General features: G+C 47.6%; 1 pseudogene; it reads right to left on the bottom strand.

Moving 5' to 3' along the window:
- Nucleotides 1-15,576: 15,576 nt before the first annotated feature.
- LOC127923745 (homeobox protein ESX1-like) lies at nt 15,577-20,424 on the bottom strand (annotated as a pseudogene).
- Between the last annotated feature and the right edge of the window lie 4,555 nt (nt 20,425-24,979).

The following is a 24,979-nucleotide window of genomic DNA, read 5'->3' as shown; positions in this document are numbered from 1 at the left end:
AATAGAGTTCCATGTAGTCATGGCTCTATGTAATACTGTGGAATAGAGTTCCATGTAGTCATGTTCTATGTAGTACTGTGGAATAGAGTTCCATGTAGCCATGTCTCTATGTAGTACTGTGGAATAGAGTTCCATGTAGTCATGGCTCTATGTAGTACTGTGGAATAGAGTTCCATGTAGTCATGGCTCTATGTAATACTGTGGAATAGAGTTCCATGTAGTCATGTCTCTATGTAGTACTGTGGAATAGAGTTCCATGTAGCCATGTCTCTATGTAGTACTGTGGAATAGAGTTCCATGTAGTCATGGCTCTATGTAGTACTGTGGAATAGAGTTCCATGTAGTCATGGCTCTATGTAGTACTGTGGAATAGAGTTCCATGTAGTCATGGCTCTATGTAGTACTGTGCGCTGGCCCCATAGTTCTGTTCTGGACTTGGGGACTGTGAAGAGACCACTGGTGGCATGTGTTGTGGGGGTATGGGTGGGTGTCTGAGCAGTGTGCCAGTAGTTCTTGGTACATTCAGCTTGCCAACACTTCTACAAAACTAGTAGTGATGAAGTCAGATCTCTCCTCCACTTTGAGCCAGGAGAGATTGACATGCATATCATTAATGCTAGCTCTCCGTGTATATTTAAGACCTGTGCTTCTCTGTTCTGAGACAACTGCAATTTTCCTGAGTCCCTCTTTGTGGCACCTGACCACAAGACTGAACAGTAGTCCAGGTGCACAAAACTAGAGCCTGAAGGACCTGCCTTGTTGATAGTGTTGTTAAGAAGGTGAAACTAGGGCTCAGGACCTGCCTTGTTGATAGTGTTGTTAAGAAGATAGAAACTAGGCCTGTAGGACCTGCCTTGTTGATAGTCTTGTTAAGAAGATAGAAACTAGGACCTGCCTTGTTGATAGTGTTGTTAAGAAGGTAGAAACTAGGGCCTGTAGGACCTGCCTTGTTGATAGTGTTGTTAAGAAGGTAGAAACTAGGGCCTGTAGGACCTGCCTTGTTGATAGTGTTGTTAAGAAGGTAGAAACTATGGCCTGTAGGACCTGCCTTGTTGATAGTGTTGTTAAGAAGGTAGAAACTAGGGCCTGAAGGACCTGCCTTGTTGATAGTGTTGTTAAGAAGGTAGAAACTAGGGCCTGTAGGACCTGCCTTGTTGATAGTGTTGTTAAGAAGGTAGAAACTAGGGCCTTTAGGACCTGCCTTGTTGATAGTGTTGTTAAGAAGGTAGAAACTAGGGCCTGTAGGACCTGCCTTGTTGATAGTGTTGTTAAGAAGGTAGAAACTAGGACCTGTAGGACCTGTCTTGTTGATAGTGTTGTTAAGAAGGTAGAAACTAGGGCCTGTAGGACCTGCCTTGTTGATAGTGTTGTTAAGAAGGTAGAAACTAGGGCCTGTAGGACCTGCCTTGTTGATAGTGTTGTTAAGAAGGTAGAAACTAGGGCCTGTAGGACCTGCCTTGTTGATAGTGCTGTTAAGAAGGTAGAAACTAGGGCCTGTAGGACCTGCCTTGTTGATAGTGTTGTTAAGAAGGTAGAAACTAGGGCCTGTAGGACCTACCTTGTTGATAGTGCTGTTAAAAAGGTAGAAACTAGTGCCTGTAGGACCTGCCTTGTTGATAGTGTTGTTAAGAAGGTAGAAACTATGGCCTGTAGGACCTGCCTTGTTGATAGTGTTGTTAAGAAGGTAGAAACTATGGCCTGTAGGACCTGCCTTGTTGATAGTGTTGTTAAGAAGGTAGAAACTATGGCCTGTAGGACCTGCCTTGTTGATAGTGTTGTTAAGAAGGTAGAAAACCATGGCCTGTAGGACCTGCCTTGTTGATAGTGTTGTTAAGAAGGGCAGAAACTAGGGTCTGTAGGACCTGTCTTGTTGATAGTGTTGTTAAGAAGGTAGAAACTAGGGCCGTAGGACCTGCCTTGTTGATAGTGTTGTTAAGAAGGTAGAAACTAGGACCTGTAGGACCTGTCTTGTTGATAGTGTTGTTAAGAAGGTAGAAACTAGGGCCTGTAGGACCTGCCTTGTTGATAGTGTTGTTAAGAAGGTAGAAACTAGGGCCTGTAGGACCTGCCTTGTTGATAGTGTTGTTAAGAAGGTAGAAACTAGGCCTGTAGGACCTGCCTTGTTGATAGTGCTGTTAAGAAGGTAGAAACTAGGCCTGTAGGACCTGCCTTGTTGATAGTGTTGTTAAGAAGGTAGAAACTAGGGCCTGTAGGACCTGCCTTGTTGATAGTGCTGTTAAAAAGGTAGAAACTAGGGTCTGTAGGACCTGTCTTGTTGATAGTGTTGTTAAGAAGGTAGAAACTAGGGCCTGTAGGACCTGCCTTGTTGATAGTGTTGTTAAGAAGGTAGAAAACTAGGGACCTGTAGGACCTGCCTTGTTGATAGTGTTGTTAAGAAGGTAGAAACTAGGGCCTGAAGGACCTGCCTTGTTGATAGTGTTGTTAAGAAGGTAGAAACTAGGACCTGTAGGACCTGCCTTGTTGATAGTGTTGTTAAGAAGGTAGAAACTATGGCCTGTAGGACCTGCCTTGTTGATAGTGCTGTTAAGAAGGTAGAAACTAGGACCTGTAGGACCTGCCTTGATAGTGTTGTTAAGGTAGAAACTAGGGCCTGTAGGACCTGCCTTGTTGATAGTGTTGTTAAGAAGGTAGAAACTAGGGCCTGAAGGACCTGCCTTGTTGATAGTGTTGTTAAGAAGGTAGAAACTAGGGCCTGTAGGACCTGCCTTGTTGATAGTGTTGTGAAGAAGGTAGAAACTAGGGCCTGTAGGACCTGCCTTGTTGATAGTGTTGATAGTCTCTGATTTGGTCCTGCCGTACATACCTACACGTACGCTACGGTCACAAGACGCAGGCCTCCTAATTGTCCCTAGAATTTCTAAGCAAACAGCTGGAGGCAGGGCTTTCTCCTATAGAGCTCCATTTTTATGGAACGGTCTGCCTACCCATGTCAGAGACACAAACTCGGTCTCAACCTTTAAGTCTTTACTGAAGACTCATCTCTTCAGTGGGTCATATGATTGAGTGTAGTCTGGCCCAGGAGTGGGAAGGTGAACGGAACGGCTCTGGAGCAACGAACCGCCCTTGCTGTCTCTGCCTGGCCGGTTCCCCTCTTTCCACTGGGATTCTCTGCCTCTAACCCTATTACAGGGGCTGAGTCACTGGCTTACTGGGGCTCTCTCATGCTGTCCCTGGAAGGGGTGCGTCACCTGAGTGGGTTGATTCACTGATGTGGTCATCCTGTCTGGGTTGGCGCCCCCCCTTGGGTTGTGCCGTGGCGGAGATCTTTGTGTGCTTTACTCGGCCTTGTCTCAGGATGGTAAGTTGGTGGTTGAAGATATCCCTCTAGTGGTGTGGGGGCTGTGCTTTGGCAAAGTAGGTGGGGTTATATCCTTCCTGTTTGGCCCTGTCCGGGGGGTGTCCTCGGATGGGGCCACAGTGTCTCCTGACCCCTCCTGTCTCAGCCTCCAGTATTTATGCTGCAGTAGTTTGTGTCGGGGGGCTAGGGTCAGTTTGTTATATCTGGAGTACTTCTCCTGTCCTATTCGGTGTCCTGTGTGAATCTAAGTGTGCATTCTCTAATTCTCTCCTTCTCTCTTTCTTTCTTTCTCTCTCTCGGAGGACCTGAGCCCTAGGACCATGCCCCAGGACTACCTGACATGATGACTCCTTGCAGTCCCCAGTCCACCTGGCCGTGCTGCTGCTCCAGTTTCAACTGACCTGAGCCCTAGGACCATGCCCCAGGACTACCTGACATGATGACTCCTTGCTGTCCCCAGTCCACCTGGCCATGCTGCTGCTCCAGTTTCAACTGACCTGAGCCCTAGGACCATGCCCCAGGACTACCTGACATGATGGCTCCTTGCTGTCCCCAGTCCACCTGACTGTGCTGCTGCTCCAGTTTCAACTGTTCTGCCTTATTATTATTCAACCATGCTGGTCATTTATGAACATTTGAACATCTTGGCCATGTTCTGTTATAATCTCTACCCGGCACAGCCAGAAGAGGACTGGCCACCCCACATAGCCCGGTTCCTCTCTAGGTTTCTTCCTAGGTTTTGGCCTTTCTAGGGAGTTTTTCCTAGCCACCGTGCTTCTACACCTGCATTGCTTGCTGTTTGGGGCTTTAGGCTGGGTTTCTGTACAGCACTTTTTCGATATCAGCTGATGTACGAAGGGCTTTATAAATAAATGTTATTTGATTTGAAGAAGGTAGAAACTAGGGCCTGTATGACCTGCCTTGTTGGTAGTGATATGAAGGTAGAGCAGCACTTTATTATGGACAGACTTCTCCCCATCTTAGCTACTGTTGACCATGACAGTTTACAATCCATGGTTACTCCATGGTTACTCGTTTTGGCCTGAGGGTCGTTTTGGCCTGAGGGTCGCTTTGGCCTGAGGGTCGTTTTGGCCAGAGGGTCGTTTTGGCCTGAGGGTCGTTTTGGCCCGAGGGTCATTTTGGCCCGAGGGTCGTTTTGGCCCGAGGGTCGTTTTGGCCCGAGGGTCGTTTTGGCCCGAGGGTCGTTTAGGCCCGAGGGTCGTTTTGGCTTGAGGGTCGTTTTGGCCTGAGGGTCGCTTTGGCCTGAGGGTCGTTTTGGCCCGAGGGTCGTTTTGGCCCGAGGGTCGTTTTGGCCCGAGGGTCGTTTTGGCCCGAGGGTCGTTTTGGCCCGAGGGTCGTTTTGGCCCGAGGGTCGTTTAGGCCCGAGGGTCATTTTGGCTTGAGGGTCGTTTTGGCCTGAGGGTCGCTTTGCCGTGAATAGTCAACTTGACCAGCGATAATATAGCAAGCAAGAGTTGACGGAGAATCCACACATCAGGTGCGACTCCAACTCTCTCGCTGCAGTGTCCCTGTGCAAAAATGGTCTCTGCGATGCACATAGCAACCATCTACCTGCTTCTCTACGGACAGTTTAGACAAGTCGCAATGGACGGTCAGAAATGGAAAGATGGAGCAGAGAGGGAGAGAAGTCACACCCACCCAACCCCCACTATTACACACACCCAGGCCGTGAGCGGGCAAACAGGCCCAACCCCACTATTACACACGTCCAGGCCGTGAGCGGGCAAACAGGCCCAACCCCACTATTACACACGCCCAGGCCCCACTATTACACACGCCCAGGCCCAACCCCCACTATTACACACGCCCAGGCCCAACCCCCACTATTACACACGCCCAGGCCCAACCCCCACTATTACACACGCCCAGGCCCAACCCCCACTATTACACACGCCCAGGCCCAACCCCCACTATTACACACGCCCAGGCCCAACCCCCCACTATTACACACGCCGAGGCCCAACCCCCACTATTACACACGCCCAGGCCCAACCCCCACTATTACACACGCCCAGGCCCAACCCCCACTATTACACGCCCAGGCCCAACCCCCACTATTACACACGCCCAGGCCCAACCCCCACTATTACACACGCCCAGGCCCAACCCCCACTATTACACACGCCCAGGCCCAACCCCCACTATTACACACGCCAAGGCCCAACCCCCACTATTACACACGCCCAGGCCCAACCCCCACTATTACACACGCCCAGGCCCAACCCCCACTATTACACACGCCCAGGCCCAACCCCACTATTACACACGCCCAGGCCCAACCCCCACTATTACACACGCCCAGGCCCAACCCCCACTATTACACACGCCCAGGCCCAACCCCCATTATTACACACGCCCAGGCCCAACCTCCACTATTACACACGCCCAGGCCCAACCTCCACTATTACACACGCCCAGGCCCAACCCCACTATTACACACGCCCAGGCCGTGAGCGGGCAAACAGGCCCAACCCCCACTATTACACACGCCCAGGCCCCACTATTACACACGCCCAGGCCCAACCCCCACTATTACACACGCCCAGGCCCAACCCCCACTATTACACACGCCCAGGCCCAACCCCCACTATTACACACGCCCAGGCCCAACCCCCACTATTACACACGCCCAGGCCCAACCCCCACTATTACACACGCCCAGGCCCAACCCCCACTATTACACACGCCGAGGCCCAACCCCCACTATTACACACGCCCAGGCCCAACCCCCCACTATTACACACGCCCAGGCCCAACCCCACTATTACACACGCCCAGGCCCAACCCCACTATTACACACGCCCAGGCCCAACCCCCACTATTACACACGCCCAGGCCCAACCCCCACTATTACACACGCCCAGGCCCAACCCCCATTATTACACACGCCCAGGCCCAACCCCCACTATTACACACGCCCAGGCCCAACCCCCACTATTACACACGCCCAGGCCGTGAGCGGGCAAACAGGCCCAACCCCCACTATTACACACGCCCAGGCCCAACCCCCACTATTACACACGCCCAGGCCCAACCCCCACTATTACACACGCCCAGGCCCAACCCCCACTATTACACACGCCCAGGCCCAACCCCCATTATTACACACGCCCAGGCCCAACCCCCACTATTACACACGCCCAGGCCCAACCCCCACTATTATACACGCCCAGGCCCAACCCCCCACTATTACACACGCCCAGGCCCAACCCCACTATTACACACGCCCAGGCCCAACCCCCCATTATTACACACGCCCAGGCTGTGAGCAGGCAAACAGGCCCAACCCCCACTATTACACACGCCCAGGCCCAACCCCCATTATTACACACGCCCAGGCCGTGAGCGGGCAAACAGGCCCAACCCCCACTCTTAAACTAGCCCAGGCTGTGAGCAGGCAAACAGGCCCAAACCCCACTATTACACACGCCCAGGCCCAACCCCCATTATTACACACGCCCAGGCCGTGAGCGGGCAAACAGGCCCAACCCCCACTCTTAAACTAGCCCAGGCTGTGAGCAGGCAAACAGGCCCAACCCCCATTATTACACACGCCCAGGCCCAACCCCCATTATTACACACGCCCAGGCCGTGAGCGGGCAAACAGGCCCAACCCCCACTCTTAAACTAGCCCAGGCCGTGAGCAGGCAAACAGGCCCAACCCCCACTCTTACACTAGCCCAGGCCGTGAGCAGGCAAACAGGCCCAACCCCCATTATTACACACGCCCAGGCCGTGAGCGGGCAAACAGGCCCAACCCCCATTATTACACACGCCCAGGCCGTGAGCGGGCAAACAGGCCCAACCCCCACTCTTACACTATCCCAAGCCAATGGCATGTACCAGATGCCCAGAAGGCTGTTCACACTTACTGGCCTGAGGCCAAACCACACGACCAACAACATTGAACTCTATGGAACACAAAGCCTTCACTATCTCATCCTGGAATATTAGAAAGAAATTGAGAATCCTGTCCAACCAAAAACATAGAGACCCGAAAAACCTGAGTCTACGCCTTCACTATGGTGAATCACTAAAACAATAGAGAAATACACTACGGAAAAAGAAGGAACAGCACGTCAGAAATCAGCTCAATGTAATTGAAGAATCCATAGACTCTAACCACTTCTGGGAAAATTGGAAAACACTAAACAAACAACACGAAGAGTTATCTATCCAAAATGGGGATGTCTGGAGATGTCTGGGTAAACCACTTCTCCAATCTTTTTGGCTCTTTAACAAAGAACAAAGAGCAAAAACATGTACAGGATCAAATATAGATCTTAGAATCAACTATTAAAGACTACCAGAACCCACTGGATTCCAGAACCCACTGGATTCCAGAACCTACTGGATTCTCCAATTACATTGAATGAGTTACAAGACAAAATAAAAACCCTCCAACCCAAAAAGGCCTGTGGTGTTGATGGTATCCTCAATGAAATGATCAAATATACAGACAACAAATTCCAATTGGCTATACTAAAACTCTTTAACATCATCCTTAGCTCTGGCATCTTCCCCAATATTTGGAACCAAGGACTGATCACCCCAATCCACAAACGTGGAGACAAATTTGACCCCATGAACATCAACCTTGGTGAAAATCTCATCTGCATTATCATTAACAGCAGACACGGACACTTCCTCAATGAAAACAACGTACTGAGCAAATGTCAAATTGGCTTTTTACCAAATTACCGTACAACAGACCATGTATTCACCCTGCAAACCCTAATTGACAACCAAACAAACCAAAACAAAGGCAAAGTCTTCTCATGCTTTGTTGATTTCAAAAAAGCCTTCGACTCAATTTGGCATGAGGGACTGCTATAATGGAAAGTGGTGTTGGGGGTAAAACATACGACATTATGAAAACCATGTACACAAACAACAAGTGTGCGGTTCAAATTGGCAAAAAACACACAAATGTCTTCCCACAGGGTCGTGGGGTTAGACAGGGATGCAGCTTAAGCCCCACCCTCTTCAACATATATATCAACGAATTGGCGCGGGCACTAGAACAGTCTGCAGCACCCGGCCTCACCCTACTAGAATCCGAAGTCAAATGTCTGCTGTTTGCTGATGATCTGGTGCTTCTGTCACCAACCAAGGAGGGCCTACAGCAGCACCTAGATCTCATGCACAGATTCTGTCAGACCTGGGCCCTGACAGTAAATCTCAGTGAGACCAAAATAATGGTGTTCCAAAAAAGGTCCAGTCGCCAGGACCACAAATGCTCACATCATATATAGACTTGTTTATACTGTAATATTGACTGTATGTTTGTTTTACTCCATGTGTAACTCTGTGTCGTTGTATCTGTCGAACTGCTTTGCTTTATCTTGGCCAGGTCGCAATTGTAAATGAGAACTTGTTCTCAACTTGCCTACCTGGTTAAATAAAGGTGAAATAATTTTTAAAATACAAATTCCATTTAGACACCGTTGCCCTAGAGCACACAAACTATACATACCTTGGCCTAAACATCAGTGCCACAGGTAACTTCCACAAAGCTGTGAACGAGCTGAGAGACAAGGCAAGAAGGGCATTCTATGCCATCAAAAGGAACATAACATTCAACATACCAATTAGGATCTGACTAAAAATACTTAAATCAGTAATAGAGCCCATTGCCCTTTATGGTTGTGAGGTCTGGGGCTCTGTTCACAAACACAAACACACCCCACAGAGCCCCAGGACAGCAGCACAATTAGACCCAACCAAATCATGAGAAAAACAAAATGATAATTACTTGACATATTGGAAAGAAGTAACAAAAAAAAACAGAGCAAACTAGAATGTTATTTGGTCCTAAACAGAGAATAAACAGCGGCAGCATACCTGACCACTGTGACTGACCCAAAATTAAGGAAAGCTTTGACTATGTACAGACTCAGTGAGCATTAGCCTCGCTATTGAGAAAGGCCGCCGTAGGCAGACATGGCTCTCAAGAGAAGACAGGCTATGTGCTCACTGCCCACAAAATGAGGTGGAAACTGAGCTGCACTTCCTAACCTCCTGCCCAATGTATGACCATATTAGAGAGACATATTTCCCTCAGATCACACAGATCCACAAAGAATTCGAAAACTAATCCAATTTTGATAAACTCCCATATCTACTGGGTGAAATTCCACAGTGTGCATCACAGCAACAAGATGTGTGACCCGTTGCCACGAGAAAAGGGCAACCAGTGAAGAACAAACACCATTGTAAATACAACCCATATTTATGCTTATTTATTTTATCTTGTGTACCCTTAACCATTTGTACATTGTTAAAACACTGTATATATACATAATATGACATTTGTAATGTCTTAATTGTTTTGAAACTTCTGTATGTGTAATGTGTACTGTTAATTTCTATTGTTTATTTCACTCTATATATTATCTACCTCACATGCTTTGGCAATGTTAACACATGTTTCCCATGACAATAAAGATCAATGTTATCACATGTTTCCCATGCCAATAAAGATCAATGTTATCACATGTTTCCCATGCCAATAAAGATCAATGTTAACACATGTTTCCCATGCCAATAAAGATCAATGTTATCACATGTTTCCCATGCCAATAAAGATCAATGTTATCATGTTCCCCATGCCAATAAAGATCAATGTTATCACATGTTTCCCATGCCAATAAAGATCAATGTTATCATGTTCCCCATGCCAATAAAGATCAATGTTATCACATGTTTCCCATGCCAATAAAGATCAATGTTATCATGTTCCCCATGCCAATAAAGATCAATGTTATCACATGTTTCCCATGCCAATAAAGATCAATGTTATCACATGTTTCCCATGCCAATAAAGATCAATGTTATCACATGTTTCCCATGCCAATAAAGATCAATGTTATCATGTTCCCCATGCCAATAAAGATCAATGTTATCACATGTTTCCCATGCCAATAAAGATCAATGTTATCACATGTTTCCCATGCCAATAAAGATCAATGTTATCATGTTCCCCATGCCAATAAAGATCAATGTTATCACATGTTTCCCATGCCAATAAAGATCAATGTTATCACATGTTCCCCATGCCAATAAAGATCAATGTTATCACATGTTTCCCATGCCAATAAAGATCAATGTTATCACATGTTTCCCATGCCAATAAAGATCAATGTTATCACATGTTTCCCATGCCAATAAAGATCAATGTTATCATGTTCCCCATGCCAATAAAGATCAATGTTATCACATGTTTCCCATGCCAATAAAGATCAATGTTATCACATGTTCCCCATGCCAATAAAGATCAATGTTATCACATGTTTCCCATGCCAATAAAGATCAATGTTATCACATGTTTCCCATGCCAATAAAGATCAATGTTATCACATGTTTCCCATGCCAATAAAGATCAATGTTATCATGTTCCCCATGCCAATAAAGATCAATGTTATCACATGTTTCCCATGCCAATAAAGATCAATGTTATCATGTTCCCCATGCCAATAAAGATCAATGTTATCACATGTTTCCCATGCCAATAAAGATCAATGTTAACACATGTTTCCCATGCCAATAAAGATCAATGTTATCACATGTTTCCCATGCCAATAAAGATCAATGTTATCACATGTTTCCCATGCCAATAAAGATCCATGTTAACATGTTCCCCATGCCAATAAAGATCAATGTTATCACATGTTTCCCATGCCAATAAAGATCAATGTTATCACATGTTTCCCATGCCAATAAAGATCAATGTTATCACATGTTTCCCATGCCAATAAAGATCAATGTTATCACATGTTTCCCATGCCAATAAAGATCAATGTTATCATGTTTCCCATGCCAATAAAGATCTATGTTATCACATGTTTCCCATGCCAATAAAGATCAATGTTATCACATGTTTCCCATGCCAATAAAGATCAATGTTATCATGTTTCCCATGCCAATAAAGATCAATGTTATCATGTTCCCCATGCCAATAAAGATCAATGTTATCACATGTTCCCCATGCCAATAAAGATCAATGTTATCACATGTTTCCCATGCCAATAAAGATCAATGTTATCATGTTTCCCATGCCAATAAAGATCCATGTTATCATGTTCCCCATGCCAATAAAGATCTATGTTATCACATGTTTCCCATTAATTGAATTGAGAAAAAAAGAGAAAAGCCTTTGCCTTTTGACTAAATGCTTTAAAATAAGTGACTTGTTTGCCAGTAAGGGACCAGGTCAGTCAAACACACACACAGATACACACACACACACACACTGATACACACACACACTGATACACACACACACTGATACACACACACACTGATACACACACACACTGATACACACACACACACTGATACACACACACTGATACACACACACACTGATACACACACACACTGATACACACACACACACTGATACACACACACACTGATACACACACACACTGATACACAGACACACACACTGATACACAGACACACTGATACACACACACACTGATACACACACAGACACACAGACACACACACACACTGATACACACACAGACACACAGACACACACACACACTGATACACACACAGACACACAGTCACCCAGCACAACACCCAGCATGGCTAGCTGAGTAGCCTAGCTAATAATAGTGACAGAACGGCCGGGAGGCTAAACAGTTTGCACGTCTTACGTCTTCGTGGAGGAATTATATCACAGCAACGAGTGCAACATAGCGATCATAATATGACATTGAAGGCAATATGTTTAAACTAATAGTAAACCTAGACTATAGACTTGCTGGCATTCGGTCATGACTCATACACTGTACAGCGAAACAACTAATAGTAAACCTAGACTATAGACTTGCCGGCATTCGGTCATGACTCATACACTGTACAGCGAAACAGAAACCATGAACGTAACACAGTAGTCAGTGTGACACAGCACAGGAAATGACAAAGATCATTAGCACCATTAGTACCAGCATTACAAGTTACAGTCATAACATAAAGCTCTGGGTTAAAAAACTAAGAGGCCACTCCAAATTAACAGACCTGTACGCTATGATTTTAGATGCATATCTGCTTTATTTATGAGATTATCAGTAGGACTGTAATCGGGGGGAGACATACAATCAATGACTTGCACAAATAATACAAGTTTAAGTTATTTACAATTTATTATAATGTTATTTACAATGTTAATATCATTCTGCAGAGCAACCAGATGTGCAGAGAGAGAGAGAGAGAGAGAGAGAGAGAGAGACAGAGAGAGAGAGAGAGACACAGAGAGAGAGAGAGAGAGCGAGAGAGAGAGAGAGAGAGAGAGAGAGAGAGAGAGAGAGAGAGAGAGAGAGAGAGAGAGAGAGAGAGAGAGAGAGAGAGAGAGAGAGAGAGAGAGAGAGAGAGAGAGAGGTGGAGAGACAGAGACAGAGAGAGAGAGAGGTGGAGAGACAGAGAGAGACAGAGAGAGAGAGAGACAGAGAGAGACAGAGAGACAGAGAGAGACAGAGAGAGAGAGAGAGACAGAGAGAGACAGAGAGAGAGAGAGAGAGAGAGAGAGAGAGAGAGAGAGAGAGAGAGAGAGAGAGAGAGAGAGAGAGAGAGAGAGAGAGAGAGAGAGAGAGAGAGAGAGAGAGAGAGAGAGAGAGAGAGAGAGAGAGAGAGAGAGAGAGAGAGAGAGAGAGAGAGAGAGAGAGAGAGAGACAGAGAGACTGAGAGACAGAGAGGTTCAAAGCCCAGTATAGGGAAAGTGGAAAGAGTCATTCCCAACGTATTCCACTCCAAAGATGTCACAAACAGAAAATGGCCGACCTACAATGAAGTAACTCACTCCTTGTTCTGCTCAGTGTGTCTTGTCATTCACAAAAACCTTCAGCCAGTGGTAGTGCATTTGTCAAAGGAGGCCTGGAAACACGCCCATCAGAGACAGGAACATGAGAGAAGACCCATAGAGAAAGGAGGCCTGGAAACACGCCCATCAGAGAGGACAGGAACATGAGAGAAGACCCATAGAGAAAGGAGACCTGGAAACACTCCCATCAGAGACAGGAACATGAGAGAAGACCCATAGAGAAAGGAGGCCTGGAAACACGCCCATCAGAGAGGACAGGAACATGAGAGAAGACCCATAGAGAAAGGAGGCCTGGAAACACACCCATCAGAGAGGACAGGAACATGAGAGAAGACCCATAGAGAAAGGACAGAAGCCTTTTTCCCTCAGAGCAGAGCAGACATCCGTACCCTTCTGAGTGATAATGTCAGTTCAACGAGACCAGGTCAGAAAGAGGAGGCAGGCAGGTCACGGAACGTGTGATGGATGTAGTTAAAGTTGTTGGTAAATGTGGGCTCAGCTACAGAGGACACAAGACACACGAAGCTGCATATAACTCGAGAAAACATGGCCGACAATCATATTGTTACCAGCGGCAATTACTTCCTGACTTGACAAAGATGATATAATTGACAAGATGTCAGAGAGCAGTGAGTTACTGCGCCGCCTACTGGTTTCCTAGTGGTAATTACTTCCTGGTTGCTCTGCTATGCTAGGACGCTTCATCAACAGGCGGTAATTACTTCCTGACTTGACAAAGATGATATAATTGACAAGATGTCAGAGAGCAGTGAGTTACTGCGCCGCCTACTGGTTTCCTAGTGGTAATTACTTCCTGGTTGCTCTGCTTTGACTCTTCCTCAACGGTGGTATAAAATGCAGTATATATCATGTGATACATGTGATAGAGGGAGTAAGATATGTAAACATTATTAAAGTGGCCTGAGTTACTGTTTCAGTTTCACGCTACAAGCAGTTTAGTCAGCTCAACTTGCTCAATTTCCACATGACTCATTACTCAATACGAGAGGTAGTTGAGGTTTAAGGGTTTAGTGAGTGATTTGTCCAAAATAAAAACGCTTTTAAGTTTTGGAAATATTTAGAGGACTAACTTATTCCTTGCCACCCATTCTGAAACTAACTGCAGCTCTATGTTAAGTGTTGCAGTCATTTCAGTCGCTGTAGTAGCTGACGTGTACAGTGTTGAGTCATCCACATACATAGACTCACTGGCTTTACTCAAATGTCATTGGCATGTTGTTGGTAAAGATTGAAAAAGAAGGTGCCAAACAGCTGCCCTGGGGAATTCCTGATTCCACCTTGATTTTGTTGTACAGGCTTCCATTAAAGAACACTGTGTTCTGTTAGACAGGTAGCTCTGGGGCGGCAGGTAGCCTAGCGGTTAGAGCGGTAGGACAGTAACCGAGAGATTGCTGGATATTATCCCTGAGCTGACAAGGTAAAACTCTGTCCTTCTTCTGACAGGTCGCTCTGGGGCGGCAGGTAGCCTAGCGGTTAGAGCACATACATAGACACTCTGGCTTTACTCAATAGCATGTAGCATGTTGCTAGTAAAGACTCAATAGCATGTAGCATATCGCTAGTAAAGACTCAAATACATGTAGCATATCGCTAGTAAAGACTCAATAGCATGTAGCATATCGCTAGTAAAGACTCAATAGCATGTAGCATGTCGCTAGTAAAGACTCAAATGCATGTAGCATATCGCTAGTAAAGACTCAAATACATGTAGCATATCGCTAGTAAAGACTCAATAGCATGTAGCATGTCGCTAGTAAAGACTCAATACCATGTAGCATGTCGCTAGTAAAGACTCAATAGCATGTAGCATGTCGCTAGTAAAGACTCAATAGCATGTAGCATGTCGCTAGTAAAGACTCAATAGCATGTAGCATGTCGCTAGTAAAGACTCAATACCATGTAGCATGTCGCTAGTAAAGACTCAATAGCATGTAGCATGTCGCTAGTAAAGACTCAATAGCATGTAGCATGTCGCTAGTAAAGACTCAATACCATGTAGCATGTCGCTAGTAAAGACTCAATAGCATGTAGCATGTCGCTAGTAAAGACTCAATAGCATGTAGCATGTCGCTAGTAAAGACTCAATAGCATGTAGCATGTCGCTAGTAAAGACTCAAATGCATGTAGCATGTCGCTAGTAAAGACTCAATAGCATGTAGCATGTCGCTAGTAAAGACTCAATAGCATGTAGCATGTCGCTAGTAAAGACTCAAATACATGTAGCATATCGCTAGTAAAGACTCAATAGCATGTAGCATTTCACTAGTAAAGACTCAATAGCATGTAGCATGTCGCTAGTAAAGACTCAAATGCATGTAGAATATCGCTAGTAAAGACTCAAATATATGTAGCATATCGCTAGTAAAGACTCAATAGCAGGTAGCATGTCGCTAGTAAAGACTCAATAGCATGTAGCATGTCGCTAGTAAAGACTCAATAGCATGTAGCATGTCGTTAGTAAAGACTCAATAGCATGTAGCATGTCGCTAGTAAAGACTCAATAGCATGTAGCATGTCGCTAGTAAAGACTCAATAGCATGTAGCATGTCGCTAGTAAAGACTCAATAGCATGTAGCATGTCGCTAGTAAAGACTCAATAGCATGTAGAATGTCGCTAGTAAAGACTCAAATGCATGTAGCATGTCGCTAGTAAAGACTCAATAGCATGTAGCATGTCGCTAGTAAAGACTCAATAGCATGTAGCATGTCGCTAGTAAAGACTCAATAGCATGTAGCATATCGCTAGTAAAGACTCAATAGCATGTAGCATGTCGCTAATAAAGACTCAAATGCATGTAGCATGTCGCTAGTAAAGACTCAATAGCATGTAGCATGTCGCTAGTAAAGACTCAATAGCATGTAGCATGTCGTTAATATAATAATAATAATAATAATAATATATGCCATTTAGCAGACGCTTTTATCCAAAGCGACTTACAGTCATGTGTGCATACATTCTACGTATGGGTGGTCCCGAGAATCGAACCCACTACCCTGGCGTTACAAGCGCCATGCTCTACCAACTGAGCTACAGAAGGACCACTCGTTAGCAAAGACTCAATAGCATGTAGCATGTCGTGAGTAAAGACTGACCAAGGGCCTTTCTCCCCTGATTGGTCAGTTTGTCTGGGCGGGCGGCTCTAGGAAGTCTTGGTGGTTCTAAACTTCTTCCATTTGAGACGGTGGACTCCAATCAAGTCGTAGAAACATCTCAAGGATGATCAATGTAAACAGGATGCACCTGAGCTCAATTTCAAGTCTCATGGTAGTAAAAGGGTCTGAATACTTATGTAAATAAGGTATCTGTTTTATTTTTTTGCCCAAAATTCTAAAAGCCTGTTTTCGCTTTGTCATTATGGGGGTATTGTGATGTCATTATGGGTTATTGTGATGTCATTATGTGGTATTGTGATGTCATTATGGGGTATTGTGATGTCATTATGTGGTATTGTGATGTCATTATGGGGTATTGTGATGTCATTATGTGGTATTGTGATGTCATTATGTGGTATTGTGATGTCATTATGTGGTATTGTGATGTCATTATGGGGTATTGTGATGTCATTATGGGGTATTGTGTGTAGATTGTTGAGGGAAACATTTTTTAAATCCATTTTAGAATAAGGTGTGGGAAACCAACCCACTGAACCTTCAGAACCACAGACCAGAACTACAGTACATAACATGACCAGCCTAGAACTGGCCCAAGAGACAGAATCACAGAGAGACCAGAACCACAGAACCAGACCAGAGACAGAACGCCACAGATAAGAACCACAGACCAGAGACAGAACCACAGACCAGAGACAGAACCATAGAACCAGACCAGAGACAGAACCACACAGATAAGAACCACAGAACAGAGACAGAACCAGACCAGAGACAGAACCACAGAACCAGAACAGAGACAGAGAGTGTAAAAACAGCAAATTCCAATTCTGTTTTCTGGGGCTCCACTCCATTGTAGTTTCGGGTCAGTACCGTTCAGAGAGTTTCAGTCTGTTGAAACGGAAGTGGTGCCCCAAACTCTCCGGTAGGAGGGTGTGTCTATATACAATAAGGATAGTCCTGTAGATACTGTATGACCACCTGGTTAAGCCCAGGTAGTGAATCTATCCTCTCCGCTCCGTACAACTCCACGATCCGTCCCCTACACAGCTGCTGTAAGGTCATGGGTCGCTCCCTGCGCCACGCCCTCCGCAGCCGCCTATGGGACGACTCCACGTAGAACCGCAGCAAGGAGAACAACGAATCAAAGGCCTTGTTACTGCCGTTGAGGCGGAAACTCTGACTGGTCAGGAGGACGCGGACACTGACGGGCCCCCGGTCGCCGTGGTAACTGAGGGTGAAGAAGACGTCCGGCTGACTGCTGTCCCTGGCAACCACACAACCACACGACAGCACAACGTTACACAGGACGGAACAGCAAGGGGGGGCTGTGCTTGTTTGTATACCTGATGAGGAAGCTCCCAGGCGGTGTGTGTGTGTGTGGTGTATACCTGATGAGGAAGCTCCCAGGCGGTGTGTTTAGCAGGGTGCGGAGTATACCTGACGAGGAAGCTCCCAGGCGGTGTGTGTGTGTGGTGTATACCTGATGAGGAAGCTCCCAGGCGGTGTGTCAGTAGCAGGGTGCGGTGTATACCTGATGAGGAAGCTCCCAGGCGGTGTGTCAGTAGCAGGGTGCGGTGTATACCTGATGAGGAAGCTCCCAGGCGGTGTGTCAGTAGCAGGGTGTGGTGTATAGCTGATGAGGAAGCTCCCAGGCGGTGTGTGTAGCAGGGTGCGGTGTATACCTGATGAGGAAGCTCCCAGGTGGTGTGTCAGTAGCAGGGTGTGGTGTATAGCTGATGAGGAAGCTCCCAGGCGGTGTGTGTGTAGCAGGGTGCGGTGTATACCTGATGAGGAAGCTCCCAGGCGGTGTGTCAGTAGCAGGGTGCGGTGTATACCTGATGAGGAAGCTCCCAGGCGGTGTGTCAGTAGCAGGGTGTGGTGTATAGCTGATGAGGAAGCTCCCAGGCGGTGTGTGTAGCAGGGTGCGGTGTATACCTGATGAGGAAGCTCCCAGGTGGTGTGTGTAGCAGGGTGCGGTGTATACCTGATGAGGAAGCTCCCAGGCGGTGTGTGTGTGTGTGTGTGGTGTATACCTGATGAGGAAGCTCCCAGGCAGTGTGTGTAGCAGGGTGCAGAGTATACCTGATGAGGAAGCTCCCAGGCAGTGTGTGTGTGGTGTATACCTGATGAGGAAGCTCCCAGGCGGTGTGTGTAGCAGGGTGCGGAGTATACCTGACGAGGAAGCTCCCAGGCGGTGTGTGTAGCAGGGTGCGGTGTATACCTGATGAGGAAGCTCCCAGGCGGTGTGTGTAGCAGGGTGCGGTGTATACCTGATGAGGAAGCTCCCAGGCGGTGTGTCAGTAGCAGGGTGTGGTGTATAGCTGATGAGGAAGCTCCCAGGCGGTGTGTGTAGCAGGGTGCGGTGTATACCTGATGAGGAAGCTCCCAGGTGGTGTGTCAGTAGCAGGGTGTGGTGTATAGCTGATGAGGAAGCTCCCAGGCGGTGTGTGTAGCAGGGTGCGGTGTATACCTGATGAGGAAGCTCCCAGGCGGTGTGTGTAGCAGGGTGTGGTGTATAGCTGAGGAGGAAGCTCCCAGGCGGTGTGTGTGTAGCAGGGTGTGGTGTATAGCTGATGAGGAAGCTCCCAGGCGGTGTGTGTAGCAGGGTGCGGTGTATACCTGATGAGGAAGCTCCCAGGCGGTGTGTGTAGCAGGGTGTGGTGTATACCTGATGAGGAAGCTCCCAGGCGGTGTGTGTGTAGCAGGGTGCGGTGTATACCTGATGAGGAAGCTCCCAGGCGGTGTGTGTAGCAGGGTGTGGTGTATACCTGATGAGGAAGCTCCCAGGCGGTGTGTGTAGCAGGGTGTGGTGTATAGCTGAGGAGGAAGCTCCCAGGCGGTGTGTGTGTAGCAGGGTACGGTGTATACCTGATGAGGAAGCTCCCAGGCGGTGTGAGTTGCAGGGTGCGGTGGGCCTCCTCCATCTCCATAGGGCCCCAGTAGTAGCCACTGTGAACCAGCTGACAGTGTGTGTGTCGCACTAGAAGATACTCCTGCTGGCTGAAGAAGGGCCGGAGGTGTGTGGTCCAGGAGTCTGGGATCGGATCGGGCAAGTGGAGAAGAGGTCCGAGGCAGGGGAGAGGGACACTGGGGCTTGGCCAGGGGGGAGGGACACTGGGGCTTGGCCAGGGGAGAGGGACACTGGGGCTTGGCCAGGGGAGAGGGACACTGGGGCTTGGCCAGGGGAGAGGGACACTGGGGCTTGGCCAGGGGAGAGGGACACTGGGGCTTGGCCAGGGGAGAGGGACACTGGGGCTTGGCCAGGGGAGAGGGAAACTGGGGCTTGGACAGGGGAGAGGGACACTGGGGCTTGGCGAGGGGAGAGGGACACTGGGGCTTGGCCAGGGGAGAGGGACACTGGGGCTTGGCCAGGGGAGAGGGACACTGGGGCTTGGCCAGGGGAGAGGGACACTGGGGCTTGGCCAGGGGAGAGGGACACTGGGGCTTGGCCAGGGGAGAGGGACACTGGGGCTTGGCCAGGGGAGAGGGACACTGGGGCTTGGCCAGGGGAGAGGGACACTGGGGCTTGGCCAGGGGAGAGGGACACTGGGGCTTGGCCAGGGGAGAGGGACACTGGGGCTTGGCCAGCGGAGAGGGACACTGGGGCTTGGCGAGGGGAGAGGGACACTGGGTCTAGTAGCTTTAAAGCTGCTCTGTTGAGGCCACCAGGGATGGAGGGCACCGCCAGAACTGGTCTTGTCTGGAGGTGTGGTCCGGTTGTCTGTGCTCGTCTGGACCGTATTCTCTAGTTCTAAGAGTTGGATCTGATGTTCTAGGTTCTGTTGTTCTAAGAGTTCATTCTCTTGACCTAAGAGTTCGAAGTTCTCGAGTTCTAGGAGTTGGTTCTGTTGTTCTCGAACGCGGTTCTGTTGTTCTACGTGTTCTAGGGTTTCCCTGGAAGCTGCTGGGTTCCGTCCTGGTTCTGCGTGGGTGCCGTGTGGTTCTGCGATGGTTCCACTGTGGTTCCTGCCAGAGTGTCTCTGACCATCATACAGAAGAGAGCCCTCCACTGAATCCCCCATCCCCAGTAGTAGCCACTGTGAACCAGCTGACGGTGTGGGTGTCGCACTAGAAGATACTCCTGCTGGCTGAAGAAGCGCCGGAGGTGTGTGGTCCAGGAGTCTGGGATCACTATCCCACATCCAAATCCACTATAGGGGCGAGGAGAGAGAGATCCAGAATGATCTGGAGAGATCCTGGGAGAAGAGACAGACAGATAGACAGGCGACAGTGTTATTGAGGTGCTGTATAAAAACATAGGCTGGTCACACACACACACACACACACACACACACACACACACACACACACACACACACACACACACACACACACACACACACACACACACACACACAGACACAGACACAGACACAGGCGACACACACACACCACTAAACGCTGGAAAGTTTAGTCTCCGTCTCAGGTTTCAAGGACTCCGTCATGGACGTAGTTGTTATGGGAACCCAGTAACGTAGGATGCTGATTGGTCTGTCACTTCGTGCTGCTTGTATTATGGTCTGTCTTGTTGTTGCTGTAGTGTAGAGTCGTTATCTGTCCTCGTTCATGCTGTGCCATGTTCCAACATCTAGTGGAAAGCATTCCCAGAAGAGTGGAGGCTGTTATAGCAGCAATGTTCCAACATCTAGTGGAAAGCCTTCCCAGAAGAATGGAGGCTGTTATAGCAGCAATGTTCCAACATCTAGTGGAAAGCCTTCCCAGAAGAGTGGAGGCTGTTATAGCAGCAATGTTCCAACATCTAGTGGAAAGCCTTCCCAGAAGAGTGGAGGCTGTTATAGCAGCAATGTTCCAACATCTAGTGGAAAGCCTTCCCAGAAGAGTGGAGGCTGTTATAGCAGCAATGTTCCTACATCTAGTGGAAAGCCTTCCCAGAAGACTGGAGGCTGTTATAGCAGCAATGTTCCAACATCTAGTGGAAAGCCTTCCCAGAAGAGAGGAGGCTGTTATAGCAGCAATGTTCCAACATCTAGTGGAAAGCCTTCCCAGAAGAGAGGAGGCTGTTATAGCAGCAATGTTCCAACATCTAGTGGAAAGCCTTCCCAGAAGAGTGGAGGCTGTTATAGCAGCAATGTTCCAACATCTAGTGGAGAGCCTTCCCAGAAGAGTGGAGGCTGTTATAGCAGCAATGTTCCTACATCTAGTGGAAAGCCTTCCCAGAAGAGTGGAGGCTGTTATAACAGCAATGTTGCAACATCTAGTGGAAAGCCTTCCCAGAAGAGTGGAGGCTGTTATAGCAGCAATGTTCCAACATCTAGTGGAAAGCCTTCCCAGAAGAGTGGAGGCTGTTATAGCAGCAATGTTCCAACATCTAGTGGAGAGCCTTCCCAGAAGAGTGGAGGCTGTTATAGCAGCAATGTTCCTACATCTAGTGGAAAGCCTTCCCAGAAGAGTGGAGGCTGTTATAACAGCAATGTTGCAACATCTAGTGGAAAGCCTTCCCAGAAGAGTGGAGGCTGTTATAGCAGCAATGTTCCAACATCTAGTGGAAAGCCTTCCCAGAAGAGTGGAGGCTGTTATAGCAGCAATGTTCCAACATCTAGTGGAAAGCCTTCCCAGAAGAGTGGAGGCTGTTATAGCAGCAATGTTCCAACATCTAGTGGAAAGCCTTCCCAGAAGAGTGGAGGCTGTTATAGCAGCAATGTTCCAACATCTAGTGGAAAGTCTTCCCAGAAGAGAGGAGGCTGTTATAGCAGCAATGTTCCTACATCTAGTGGGAATCCTTCCCAGAAGAGTGGAGGCTGTTATAGCAGCAATGTTCCTACATCTAGTGGAAAGCCTTCCCAGAAGAGTGGAGGCTGTTATAGCAGCAATGTTCCAACATCTAGTGGAGAGCCTTCCCAGAAGAGTGGAGGCTGTTATAGCAGCAATGTTCCTACATCTAGTGGAAAGCCTTCCCAGAAGAGTGGAGGCTGTTATAACAGCAATGTTGCAACATCTAGTGGAAAGCCTTCCCAGAAGAGTGGAGGCTGTTATAACAGCAATGTTCCAACATCTAGTGGAAAGCCTTCCCAGAAGAGAGGAGGCTGTTATAGCAGCAATGTTCCTACATCTAGTGGAAAGCCTTCCCAGAAGAGTGGAGGCTGTTGCAGCAATGTTCCAACATCTAGTGGAAAGCCTTCCCAGAAGAGTGGAGGCTGTTATAGCAGCAATGTTACAACATCTAGTGGAAAGCCTTCCCAGAAGAGTGGAGGCTGTTATAGCAGCAATGTTCCTACATCTAGTGGAAAGCCTTCCCAGAAGAGTGGAGGCTGTTGCAGCAATGTTCCAACATCTAGTGGAAAGCCTTCCCAGAAGAGTGGAGGCTGTTATAGCAGCAATGTTCCAACATCTAGTGGAAAGCCTTCCCTTCCCTTCTCCATATTAACACCCATGATTTAGGAATGAGATGTTCGAGGAGCCGGTGTCCACATACTGTTGGTCATGTAGTGTATCTGTTGTGTTGCCAAGAGTCTAACGATGCTCTCCATGTTATTTTTAACGTGTATTTAATCTTTATTTAACTAGGCAAGTCAAATAACAAATGACAAATTATTATTTACAATGACGGGCCAAACCCCGGACCGGGGTTGGGCCAATGAGGAAGCCGCCAAATTGTGCGCCGCCCTGTGACGCCTCGAGCACTGAGATGGAGTTTATTTAACCAGCCAAGTCAGTTAATTAAGAACACATTCTTCTCACTGCCTTGTTCAGGGGCAGAACGACAGATTTGCACCTTGTCAGTTCGGGGGGTTTTGAACTTTCAACGTATCTGTTACTAGTCCAACCACTAGGCTACCCTGCCGACCTCTGTGATACAGCCTGGAACGGAACCAGGGTCTGTAGTGACGCCTCACTCGGGAGCTCCCTTTCTTTCAAACCTCTGCCCAACAGGAGGCGTTTTGCTTCTTGCCAGGCATTCTCAATAACAATGTGTTCTTCATTGACCTGCCAAGCACATCGCTACACCCGCAATAACATTTACTAAATACATCAAATCAAATCAAATCAAATTGTATTTGTCACATACACATGGTTAGCAGATGTTAAATGCGAGTGTAGCGAAATGCTTGTGCTTCTAGTTCCGACAATGCAGTGATAACCAACAAGTAATCTAACTAACAATTCCAAAACTACTGTCTTATACACAGTGTAAGGGGATAAGGAATATGTACATAAGGATATATGATTGAGTGATGGTACAGAGCAGCATACAGTAGATGGTATCGAGTACAGTATATACATATGAGATGAGTGTGTAGACAAAGTAAACAAAGTGGCATAGTTAAAGTGGCTAGTGATACATGTGTTACATAAGGATGCAGTCGATGATGTAGAGTACAGTATATACATATGCATATGAGATGAATAATGTAGGGTAAGTAACATTATATAAGGTAGCATTGTTTAAAGTGGCTAGTGATATATTTACATAATTCCCATCAATTCCCATTATTAAAATGGCTGGAGTTGGGTCAGTGTCAATGACAGTGTGTTGGCAGCAGCCACTCACTGTTAGTGGTGGCTGTTTAACAGTCTGATGGCCTTGAGATAGAAGCTGTTTTTCAGTCTCTCGGTCCCAGCTTTGATGCACCTGTACTGACCTCGCCTTCTGGATGATAGCGGGGTGAACAGGCAGTGGTTCGGGTGGTTGATGTCCTTGATGATCTTTATGGCCTTCCTGTAACAACGGGTGGTGTAGGTGTCCTGGAGGGCAGGTAGTTTGCCCCGGTGATGCGTTGTGCAGTCCTCACTACCCTCTGGAGAGCCTTACGGTTGAGGGCGGAGCAGTTGCCGTACCAGGCGGTGATACAGCCCGCCAGGATGCTCTCGATTGTGCATCTGTAGAAGTTTGTGAGTGCTTTTGGTGACAAGCCAAATTTCTTCAGCCTCCTGAGGTTGAATAGGCGCTGCTGCGCCTTCTTCACGACGCTGTCAGTGTGAGTGGACCAATTCAGTTTGTCTGTGATGTGTATGCCGAGGAACTTAAAACTAGCTACCCTCTCCACTACTGTTCCATCGATGTGGATAGGGGGTGTTCCCTCTGCTGTTTCCTGAAGTCCACAATCATCTCCTTAGTTTTGTTGACGTTGAGTGTGAGGTTATTTTCCTGACACCACACTCCGAGGGCCCTCACCTCCTCCCTGTAGGCCGTCTCGTCGTTGTTGGTAATCAAGCCTACCACTGTTGTGTCGTCCGCAAACTTGATGATTGAGTTGGAGGCGTGCGTGGCCACGCAGTCGTGGGTGAACAGGGAGTACAGGAGAGGGCTCAGAACGCACCCTTGTGGGGCCCCGTGTTGAGGATCAGCGGGGAGGAGATGTTGTTGCCTACCCTCACCACCTGGGGGCGGCCCGTCAGGAAGTCCAGTACCCAGTTGCACAGGGCGGGGTCGAGACCCAGGGTCTCGAGCTTGATGATGAGCTTGGAGGGTACTATGGTGTTGAATGCCGAGCTGTAGTCGATGAACAGCATTCTCACATAGGTATTCCTCTTGTCCAGGTGGGTTAGGGCAGTGTGCAGTGTGGTTGAGATTGCATCGTCTGTGGACCTATTTGGGCGGTAAGCAAATTGGAGTGGGTCTAGGGTGTCAGGTAGGGTGGAGGTGATATGGTCCTTGACTAGTCTCTACATGTGACCAATAAAATGTGATGTTTAGAAGCGTGTCTTTATCTTCC

The sequence above is a fragment of the Oncorhynchus keta genome, unplaced genomic scaffold, assembly GCF_023373465.1.
Source record: "Oncorhynchus keta strain PuntledgeMale-10-30-2019 unplaced genomic scaffold, Oket_V2 Un_contig_3171_pilon_pilon, whole genome shotgun sequence".
NCBI classification, from domain to species: domain Eukaryota; kingdom Metazoa; phylum Chordata; class Actinopteri; order Salmoniformes; family Salmonidae; genus Oncorhynchus; species Oncorhynchus keta.
This window is presented reverse-complemented; position numbering and strand designations above follow the sequence as displayed.